The sequence below is a fragment of the Microtus pennsylvanicus genome, chromosome 3 (assembly GCF_037038515.1).
Source record: "Microtus pennsylvanicus isolate mMicPen1 chromosome 3, mMicPen1.hap1, whole genome shotgun sequence".
In the NCBI taxonomy this organism is placed as follows: domain Eukaryota; kingdom Metazoa; phylum Chordata; class Mammalia; order Rodentia; family Cricetidae; genus Microtus; species Microtus pennsylvanicus.
The window spans coordinates 78825349-78837501 of NC_134581.1; positions in this window are offsets into that span (position 1 = coordinate 78825349).

Below are 12153 nucleotides of genomic sequence, written 5' to 3' on the forward strand. Positions count from 1 at the left end.
GGTCTTTGTCTTCTACTTGTCAAAGTAAGAGCCAAATTTTCTGCCCCCATAACCCATGAGACATTGACTATATGAACAAATAATTTTGGAGGGCTGTTTCACAGTCTCTTTGAAAGGCTAGGCTGAGAACACACTCAGATTCTTGGGGGACAGTCTCTGAAATGTGTTCTCTCCGGTGGGTTTTTCTCCCTTGTTTTTGTCCGGATTTGGTACTGTCCCCGGCAGAAGAGGAGCACTTCCTAGAATCAAACTGTAGGTGGCGCAGTTAGACTTTTCTCAGGTTGGAGCCATAAAAGCAAGCGCGTCCACATTTCACGTCTAGACAGAGGACGTGCATGGAATCATAAAACCTTCAGACTGGAGGGATCCGGAAAGGTCATCTACTTCCTCTCTTGTCTTTAGAAAACCTGACTCCTAAATCAGTTCTCTGCTGTGCGCCTTTCAACCGTGGTTACAGCGCCCTTGCTCATGCTTGGCTCAGCAACAGCCAAACCCGCAGAACAACAAATCCCCAATAAAACACAACATGCGTGTGCGCACATCTCTTTCGTGGGGATAAAATTGCGTCGGTGGGCTGCTGTAGGTCACCAGGGCGTCTTCCTTCCTTGTCATAGTTGAGTAAAGGATGCCTTTGCCTAGCAGGGAACATTCTGTTTATCTGAGATGGGGACTTACCGATATTTTAGGTCCAGAGGGATACACAGGGCTCAAGAGGGGAAGATGATTGCCACCGGGCAAAATAATAACCGGTACTGCAAGATTTAGAAAGAGACAACGTCTCCCAGAGCTTGGACAAGACCCAGGAGAGGTTTGCGGAAAGACTGGTCTAAGTCCAGGGGACTAAGTGCCCCCATATCTAATTTTGACTTTCTAGTTCAAATGAACCTTTCTTGCTGCTTCTTTCCTTGTGGTGGTTGGGACAGAATGCAGGACCTCACACACGTTAGGCAAGTGCTAAATCTAAGAATTGATGATACCATGTTTAGAAATACGGTAAACGTGTTTTTGAATATTGAGGAATTCTGCTTTCCTCTTTTCCGTCAACTCTAATATAGGCTTTGGTGTGTAATGTGGCTTTGTAGAAAGTCTGAAGGAAAGCACAATAGGCAGGAGTTGTTTGAATCAGACGGTAGCTCTGCTTTTTTTGGTATTTTTCCCCCCCTGATTAAATGCTCACCCTGCATCTTAGAGCAGCACAGCCGCACAGCTGTCTTTGACAGTGGCAGCGTCTTCCTTCATAATCTTATAAAATTGCCTGACCGCTGTATGAAGGAGCAGGTCAGCCTGGAAACAATAGTTAATAACAAACAGGAGATCACAGGTTCACTGTGGGAGCCCACAGAAATAGATCTGTTCTACCTTGATTAAAGGTCAGAGAGTTCAGACCTGTTCTTCCTCCTTCAGGGTTATGACAGGAGGTTTGACTCAAGGTCTAACTAAGAGGATGTTCTGACCTAGGGTGTGGCTACTTGGTCTTTTGGGTACTAAGAAGGTAATTACTTTGTTTATTCCTTGTATCATGGTAAAGGAGTCTCTTGCCTCCCCCCTCCTCTTTGGATTGGGTATATGGAGGCTATGAGAAATAAACACGAAGCAAATCTCGGGATTTGCTGGATGCCCTCCCGACTCTATCAGTTGTCTCTTGTCTATTTCCTTCTTAATCCTCATGCTTCCCTCCAAATGCGGACAAATAAGCTGGGTGAGACCTGGTAGTCATTGCCCAGATGCAGGGCATGACAAATGGCCCTTCATATAGGGCTCATGACAGTCCACCCCATATAGGCCTCAAGCACGTAAGCCTGGAGAAGAGGCTATTAAACATTTTGGGAAGAGATATACAGAAGTTCTGTGAGAAGTCAGCAGGACCTAACAGAGCCAGTAGAATGATCTGGAACAGGTGGCGAAGGGTCAAGGCAAAAGGACTGGATGGAGGAAAGTTCAGAGTTTGAAGAGAACATGGACCACTGAAGATTCTGAGGGAAGTTCAGAATGGCTGAATGGAAAGTTCTGGAAGGTTGGAAAAGAACAGAGGCTGGAGGACAAGGTGAGATTGGATTCTGAAGGACTCCAGTGGCCCTGGAAAGAGGTGGCTTTATCCTAGGAGCATGGGAAGACCCTGAGAAGGGTATCTGGGGAGGTGATCAGAGTAGAGGGGTTTATAAGAAATTCTTACGGACTGCTGAGGCGAGCATGGGAAGATGGTTCGGGTCAGAGATTTGAGAGTAGCAATGTGTAGCCACAGCCTAGGCAGTGAGCAGGGCCGGGGAACAGAGCCAGGCCAGCATCTTCAGCAGTCTCTCAGCGCCAAGCAGAAGAGGCTCCAGTAATGAATGTTGCCCAGAAGTAGCCAGAGAAGCGGAGAGACAGTGAGAAGCACACAGTGTTTGTGGGAGCGCAGAGTCTGGAGCGCTGGTGGGGCTCGGGTTCAGATGGGGCATGGTTTGAAAAGTTTGGAGGATGTTTATGCACTGACTGCAGACTGGAGAGAGGACTGGAGAAAGCTAGATAAAGGCCAGCAGCCGCAGAGACGGAGGATAGTCCCTGAGGAAGGCGGTGGCTGTGGGGGAAACGGGTGTGACTTCAGTGGCAGAGAGCAGCTCCGGGGTCATTTTTATTTTCTCTGTGAGCAAACAGGTTGTAGGGGAAGCCTTCTCCTCCCTGTTGAAGAGGGTGTGTAAAATAGTATGTATGAAGTGGTTAGGGGACTAGAAAATTCTGAAAATGCTATTTGTTTTTGGAAATTAAAAGATGATTACATCATTCATGTCCCTTACTTTCTTTTCTCCAGCTCACCACACCCCCAAAATACATTTTTAAAACCAATCTTGACAATTGGAATTCACCATTGAGGCAGGATATAACTTTCCTTTCAGTGTGTAAGATGTGCCCCTGACAGTTGATGACAGATATGTATGCTGAAGGCAGAAGTTCAAGCGAAAACTTCATGCCCTGCTCTCATAAACATTTTTATGATCAAACCTAATGGTGAGGTGTATTGAAACAATTCATCCGAGACATGGCATAGACTTAATTTAAAAAAAAAAATCTGGACAGTTGAATGAATACATAACCACTAATTGCGGTAGGATGATAGGAAAATCAGATAGCTTAATAAACTTTATAGATCTGAATGATAGTTAGCACAATAACCTGAACTTAATTAGATACTTGTATGAAATGCTGGCAATGAGCAGCCGCTTTCCTCGGTATCCACTTTAAGTGTATACTGAATACCGCAGCATGGTCCAATAAGGGCAGACACAAATAGAGCTAATGACATTTGGAGAGATTAAGCGGGATAAATAAATCACACTGATTACATGTGGAGCCTACCGTGGGGGAGGGGTGGGCACAAGCAAGCACACCCTTTCCCTAGTCCCAGTGTCTCAGCGCAGGAATGTGGGATCCAGTGATCTGAAACCCACAGGGTAAATTACTGGAAGGCAGCATCCTTTTCTGTGGTATTATTTTGGAGAAGAGGAGCCCTCCTCCCCCTGGAGAAAGAACCAGGAAGTACCAGGAAGCCTCCGCCAAGACCAGAGCTAGAGTTTTGCTTGCAATAGCTCAGACTGTAATTTTGTTTTTTCCCTAGCCAGGTTCATAGACAGGAAAAGGGGGAATGTCTGCAGAAAATCCCCCATCCGGTTCTCCACTCCACTCCACCAGCCTCGGTTGAGGTAAACTTGATACTTAGAACCGCTTAAGAATGTAGAAGCTGCCCCACCATTTTCTCTCTCCAGCCAGCTGCCTCCCTCCTTCCTCCTTCCCCCCACCCTTTCTTGTCTTCATTGTGCTGGGCTTGAATCACACCGGTCTATGCACACACTCTACAGGGCGCTACAGCACATCACACCGGTCTATGCACACACTCTACAGGGCGTTACAGCACATCACACCGGTCTGTACACACACTCTACAGGGCGTTACAGCACATCACACCGGTCTATGCACACACTCTACAGGGCGCTACAGCACATCACACCGGTCTATGCACACACTCTACAGGGCGCTACAGCACATCACACTGGTCTATGCACACACTCTACAGGGCGCTACAGCACATCACACTGGTCTATGCACACACTCTACAGGGCACTACCGCACATCACACCGGTCTATGCACACACTCTACAGGGCGCTACAGCACATCACACTGGTCTATGCACACACTCTACAGGGCGCTACAGCACATCACACCGGTCTATGCACACACTCTACAGGGCACTACCGCACATCACACTGGTCTATGCACACACTCTACAGGGCGTTACAGCACATCACACTGGTCTATGCACACACTCTATAGGGCACACACACTCTATAGGGCACTACAGCACATCACACCGGTCTATGCACACACTCTACAGGGCGTTACAGCACATCACACTGGTCTATGCACACACTCTACAGGGCGTTACAGCACATCACACCGGTCTATGCACACACTCTACAGGGCGCTACAGCACATCACACTGGTCTATGCACACACTCTACAGGGCGCTACAGCACATCACACTGGTCTATGCACACACTCTACAGGGCGTTACAGCACATCACACCGGTCATTGCTCACACTCTACAGGGCGTTACAGCACATCACACCGGTCTATGCACACACTCTACAGGGCGTTACAGCACATCACACCGGTCTATGCACACACTCTACAGGGCGTTACAGCACATCACACCGGTCTATGCACACACTCTACAGGGCGTTACAGCACATCACACTGGTCTATGCACACACTCTACAGGGCGTTACAGCACATCACACCGGTCTATGCACACACTCTACAGGGCGCTACAGCACATCACACCGGTCTATGCACACACTCTACAGGGCGCTACAGCACATCACACTGGTCTATGCACACACTCTACAGGGCGCTACAGCACATCACACTGGTCTATGCACACACTCTACAGGGCACTACCGCACATCACACCGGTCTATGCACACACTCTACAGGGCGCTACAGCACATCACACTGGTCTATGCACACACTCTACAGGGCGCTACAGCACATCACACCGGTCTATGCACACACTCTACAGGGCACTACCGCACATCACACTGGTCTATGCACACACTCTACAGGGCGTTACAGCACATCACACTGGTCTATGCACACACTCTATAGGGCACACACACTCTATAGGGCACTACAGCACATCACACCGGTCTATGCACACACTCTACAGGGCGCTACAGCACATCACACTGGTCTATGCACACACTCTATAGGGCGCTACAGCACATCACACTGGTCTATGCACACACTCTACAGGGCGGTACAGCACATCACACTGGTCTATGCATACACTCTACAGGGCGCTACAGCACATCACACTGGTCTATGCACACACTCTACAGGGCGTTACAGCACATCACACCGGTCTATGCACACACTCTACAGGGCGTTACAGCACATCGCACCGGTCTATGCACACACTCTACAGGGCACTACCGCACATCACACCGGTCTATGCACACACTCTACAGGGCACTACCGCACATCACACTGGTCTATGCACACACTCTACAGGGCGCTACAGCACATCACACCGGTCTGTGCACACACTCTACAGGGCGCTACAGCACATCACACTGGTCCATGCACACACTCTACAGGGCGCTACAGCACATCACACTGGTCTATGCACACACTCTACAGGGCGCTACAGCACATCACACTGGTCTATGCACACACTCTACAGGGCGCTACAGCACATCACACTGGTCTATGCACACACTCTACAGGGCGCTACAGCACATCACACCGGTCTATGCACACACTCTACAGGGCCATTCTCTTAAAGATGGGCTACTGGAGCTAGGGAATGGCTTCCTCAGAAAGTGCTTGCTGTTCAAATATGAGGCCCTGAGTTTGGTCCCTCAGGACCCATGTTAAAAAAAATAAAGTAGCTGGGCGGTGGTGGATCCCAGCACTCGGGAGGCAGAGGCAGGTGGATTCCTGTGGGTTCCAGGCCAGCCTGGTCTACAAGAGCTAGTTCCAGGATAGGCTTGATAGTTACAGCAAAACCCTGTCTCAAAAAACAAACAAACAAAATATATACCTGGAACTTCTAGTGATGTCAGCTTCTGGTTTCCATACTCAACACAGACATACATGGACATACACTTACGTATACACAATACACACACACACATTTATGTTCACATACACAGGCAGGAGTGTGATTGTGTTGGCCTCCAGCTCGTGGGCTCAAGTGGGCCTCTACCTCAGCCGCTCTGGTAGCTGGAACTACAAACACGTGCTACCATGGCCTTTCCCTTTTCTGTTTTCTTTTAAATTCAGGTTTCAACTTTATGTATTTATTTATTGATTTGCTTACTGCAAGCTGCCTAGTTATGATATCACTGGTGCACAAGCCCCTGCACATGTATACTGTGTACTGTTGGATGAATTTGGATGTATTACCACAATTGAGAAAGTCATCTATCACTTCCAACAACTATCCATGTCACCCAGAGTCAAAGCAAAGACGTCCCCTTCCCCAGTTCCTCAGGAATCATGAGCCTTGAATGATATAGGCCCATACTGACCATCCTAGGGCCTGAAGGCTCTGACCCTCCCCCCACCCCACCCAACCCCAGGCCGTATTTCAAGTCAAGGCCCAGAGGCTGACTGATGTTGGATATTGTTGGAGGGCTCAGCAGTGACCACCAAGATGGCTGCACTCACCATGACCTGTGACCTTCCTACTTCTTCATACTCTGCCCATTCGTGTCCCTTTGTGGTACAGCTGCAGAGAGTATAAAACTCTCGATCAGCCTAGCCATTTGTAATGGGGAGGACATCAGTTCCTCACCTGACAGTCCTGGCTTTAGGTCTCACTTCTTGCTGTGGACTTGTTTTGAAGACTTGAGAAAGTTGTTGCAGTTCTGTAGAGCTCGTGCGGTCACTAATAAGATCAGAAGACTGCAGCCACAGAGGACTGTAAGTTAGCTTGACGCAGAAACAAGATGGCTGACTCTTGGCCAACTACATGCCTCAGTTGTACAGAGCACTTTCCCATATGAGAGATGGCAGGTATAGCCTGTATTTCCTGTTCTTTCTCTGCTATGAATTTAACCTGCCCAGGTAATGGGCAGGCTACCCATTATTGTACAGACTCAATGTACAGCAGATGGTGAGCCCTCAGTGTGGATGTTAGTAAGAGTCTGAGTCTCGGTTTACCATTGTAGTCATATAAGAGTGACGACTGGTTTGTGGCCCCACTCCGTGTATTTCCTTTGTAGATACTAATGGGTAGAGGTGACAGACATTCTGAATCTTTTTTTTAAATGGCAAGGAGAACTTTGTCTCCAGCTATCCAACCAGAGACACTCTTTTTTCTGAGTTTTGAGTAACCCAAGGTCGTATGTCATTCATCTCTATTTAAATCAGTCACACAAAATCTCCCACCTAGAACTAAACATGGCACAGAGAAGACGAACATTCTGGGCCTTTGTACATTCTGTAACTGTGTCAGGAATTAAAGGGAATATTGAAATTTTGCTTTTCTTAAAAAAGAATTTTTTTTTGCTTGAGCCACTAAAGACAAAATTACAAAAAATACCCCATATAACAATCTAGTTTTATAACATGTTATTTCCAATTCTAGAACCAGACATCAGTGTGGACCAAAAGTGGGACAAATTATAGTCAAACCAGGGGTTGAGTAAAACTAGAAGAGACAGGCAGATTGGCTGCAGCTCCTGTCTGTCTTGTGCAAAGGTGGTCTGAACAATTGCCTGCTTGTTATTGGCTAAAAACCAGTCATTCTTTATGAGGCTAGGCTACCATCTTGCTAACACCCCAAGTTAGGTTACTGTAGTGTGGAGCAGTGGGCTGCGGCCCGGCTCCCTCACGGCTAGCTTTATACCCAAAATAACAACACACAAATTGTATTCTTTTAAACACTGCCTGGCCCATTAGTTTCAGCCTCTTATTGGCTAACTCTCACATCTTGATTAACCCATTTCTAATAATCTGTGTAGCACCACGAAATGGTAGCTTGCCAGGAAGATCTTAACCTGCATCTGTCTCAGAAAGGAGAGTCATGGCGGCTGCTCACTTCCCTTCTTCCCAGCATTCTGTTCGGTCTACTCTGCCTATCTAAATTCAGGCCAAGGCAGTTTCTTTATTAACCAATGAAAGTAACACATAGACAAATGACCCTCCTCCATCAGGTTACAGTTCACTGTATAAGAAGACACCTTCGAGATAAATGGAAAAAGATGGAAACAGAGATACCTTAGGTAGAATTTAGCAAACTGATGTGTATTTGGCCTTTGACCAGGCCTCATCTAGATGCTGAAGCTGCTGTGAGAAACGAGGCATGTGTGAGCTTTGCAAGGCTTCCCTGGGAAACTAGCTCAGACCAGTTAGAACAGTCATGGGAGAACATGCTACAATGAGTGAGTGTTCAGGAAAATCCTCCTTTGAGAGGTGATTCAGTTCTCAGCGGATAAAAGTTAAAAGCAGAGGGAAGCTGAGGGGAGAACTCCCCACAGAAAGGCAGGGGGTGTGGAGCTAGGGAAGTGGCTCAGTGGGTCAAGTACTAGCCAGGAGAGCATGAGGACTTGAGTTTGATTCCCAGCAGCCACATAAAAAGTTGAACATGTTGACTCATGTTTGTAATCCCAACGCTGTGGCGGCAGAGACAGGGAGAGGCGTGGGGCTTGCTGGCCAGCCAGCCAGCCAAATCAGAATCAGTTTGTGCTGAGTAAAAATGAAAAAGCTTGTCTCAAAAACAAGGCCAACCACGTCCTGAGGAATGACACACAATGTTGACTTCTGTCCTCCACACATGCACATTAGAGTATGAATACCTACACACACACACACACACACACACACACACACACACACACACACAAAGGGTGAAAGGAATCAAAGAAAGCGATTATGGGGTGCTTGGACAGAGTAGGATGCTCTTCCTAAGCAGCCTGAGCCTCCTTTAAGCCTCCCAGAGTATTTCAGGAGCCCATTCAAATATGCTCAGAGCAAGTGCCGGCCTGCCTATTTAACAAATTACGAACTAATATGCTATCAGATTAAATTGGGAGAGCAGCCATTTAGGAAGGACATTGCAAGTTTGGTACCCTGAGCTGGTTATTTGATTTGCACCATTCTTTCTAAATGGTCCATCACCATCTTTTAGTAGCGAAAGTGCCACACCTCAGATGGCTCTGCATTAAGAACATCTGGACGCTCAGTGACTAGAGGCACCAGTAAGATGTAGCAGCTTTTCCTTTCCTGCTGAATCAATCATAGTTCCCCAAAAATTTCTCTTGCTCCACTTTCTTTAGTATTTTTGAAGTTAATGACTATAGCTTATTTCTAGTTTTAAAATCATAATGGAAGATAATTTTGGAGTACCTTTTTAACATCGGTGATATGATTTGGATAAATGTTGTGTATGTCCTGGCCCCCCACCCCCAGCTATATGCTAAAGGCTTGGTCCCCAATGTCTGGCATATTGTGAAACTGGTGGGAGAAAGGAGGAAGTTAAGTCATTGGAGGTTTGCTCTTGGTCCAGTCATCACCCATACCCTGGTGAGAGGCAGCTTTCTCTGCTTCAGACCTGAGAAAGGGACTTGGGCATGAGGAACTGTGTTGAAGGGTCACCCCTTTTGGGAGGTTGAGAACCACTGGCTTAGAACCTTATTGAGCAGAAAGTGCATCTGGATTGGGGAAAGGGAGCAATAACAAAAGGAGAGGATATATTTGTATGCTTATTGAACATGGGCATTTATTATTTTATGTATGTACACATGTATGTATATATGTATGTACATATGTACGTATGTATGTATCAGTGTGTTGCTAGAGACCTTAGGGAGTCAAAGAGATGGCTCATTTGGTAAAGGTGCATGCTGCTAAGCCAGACAGTCTGAGTTTGATCCCCAAAACTCACATCATGGAAGGAGAGGACTAACTCCTACAGGTTGCCCTATAAGCTACACACACACACACACACACACACACACACACACACCACTTAAAATTTTAAAATGGAATGAATTTTTAATTAAGTACTTAATCTCTATTTTGTATTTATGTTTTCTTACCTCAAGGATCTTTTTCTAAGGCTAATTTACTTACACAAGGTCGCTGAGCTAGGTAGCTAGTGGTGAGTTCAGAATACACACCCAGCTTGGCCCCATCCCCAGCTGAGCCTTCTGCCTAGGCCTCCAGGCTGCTCATTTGTGCTCCGATTCTCCGCCCTACAGCACTGCCACTGCTTTAATAATAATTTCACATTTCCCACTAAAACACCAAAATGGCCCATCAAGAGAGGTTAAGAGGGAAGCTCCCTTAGAGAACAGTCGGAGAAAAAGCTAGACAGTCGGTTTAGGGGATGATTTTCAGTACAGACTGCTTGGAGGTGTGGAGATGGATGGGCTGACCTCTGGGGTCTTCTCCAGTCCCAGAGCTTCGGGATTGATTTGCCAATGAAAATGTCAAGCCTTTTCTTCCATGCAATGATGTATGGTGGTCTGGCTGCATTCCCCACTTCCACCCCCGCCCCTCACAGCTGATTAAAAAAGCCAGGATTAAATTAGCAGAAACAGTGGGAAGGAAGGATTTCTCCAGGAGTGATAATGTTGTCTTAAGACAAAGCAATAAGGGGAGGAGAGGAGGAAAGGATGCGTAGCTGTCAGGGAGGTGGGGGCAAGTCAGGGCCCAGACTCTGCTGAGCTGGGAGGACCATCGCTTTCTTTAGTCAACAAGCCCCAGGGCAGAAGCTCTGTGCTTTTGTGTGTAACAGGATATATATTGTATACACGACACAGTCTAATTAAACAGAACAAACACATATGAAAGAAATTGAGATGCATGAATTGTAACCAGGAAACAAGAGGCTCAGCTTGGAAACAGGATCTCAGTCAACAAAAGTCGCTGAAGATCTATCTGGGCCACACACAGCATTCTAGGTGGCGGGAGCACAGACAGGCGCCAAAGGGATCTGAAATCACTGCCCTTCAGCAGCAAACACGAGACGGGCAAGATAGCAGGGGGCGCATGTGCCCTTCTAGTACCAAGTAGGAAGAGAAACCAAAAGTGGATAGGATGTATGGGGGGTGGGGTGGGAGGAAGTGGTAATGTCTGAGAGGGTGATCAGGGATGCTCACCAAGAAGGAGCTACTGAGTGAGCTGAGAGAGTCAGAGAGAAACAGTGAATCAGAGGGAGAACCAGGCGTAGGAATGGCAGAGGAGGATGTGAGCTGGGCCTTATGAATCATGGCCATGTAGTTATCGAGAGGGTGGGGTCAGAGGTGATGGGGCCAGCTGTGCAGAGCGCTGGCCAGATGTGAAAGGATTTGTGGCTTTCAGATGGAAGGAGAAGGGGGTTACTGGAGGTGAGAATAGACAGGTGATCTGACTGGTACTGCAATGGGGTCACCGAGGGCCAGGATCTGAGTAAAGGAAAGCAGGGGGACCAGGATTCTTAGAATCACCCGGGCCCAGCCTGCTATTGGAGGGAGGGAAAGCAGTGAAGGTCTGTATGCATCACGATGCTACACGTTAAAAGGTGAGCAGGAAGGCAAGTCTCCGGAAAGGAAGAAAGCTTTTGTTAATTATCTGTCTCTCCATGCTTCTGTCACATCTTGTCATCTCCGTTAAAGAGCCGTGAAGCTGTGAGGTGAAGGCACACAAGTTGTGAGGAGCTGGCTGATGCTTTTGGCTGCTTTCCACTGAGAGACAGGAGCAGGGTCCCCTCCTGCATCGTCAGGGGACTTACCCACCAAGCTCTACCCTTGCCGGTTTACACAGAGATCTAAAAAGAAGCAAGGGCCAGCGCCTGTCCGCAGGAGTTCTCTGTCTGGCGAGAGAGACGGGTGTAAGGGCAGCAACACCATAGCGAAAGACCTGATGGCGGCCCGAGGCAGCGATCAAAACAGAAAGTAGGGCATTCAGCTCAGCCTGCGGGAAGGTGGCAGGTGAGATTGGAAAATGTAGGAGCTAAGCAGGGGACAGCCACGGAGAGGCTTTTCCAGGCAGAAGGACAGCAGGTGCAGAAGCATTGAGGTGTGACCGAGCATGGGGTGTGCGGGCCTGTGAGGGCTGTGTGGGTGGATGGGAGGAGGGAAGCCAAGACGTGCCTGTGAGTTCATCTCTGTGGCTGCTCTGTGCTCAT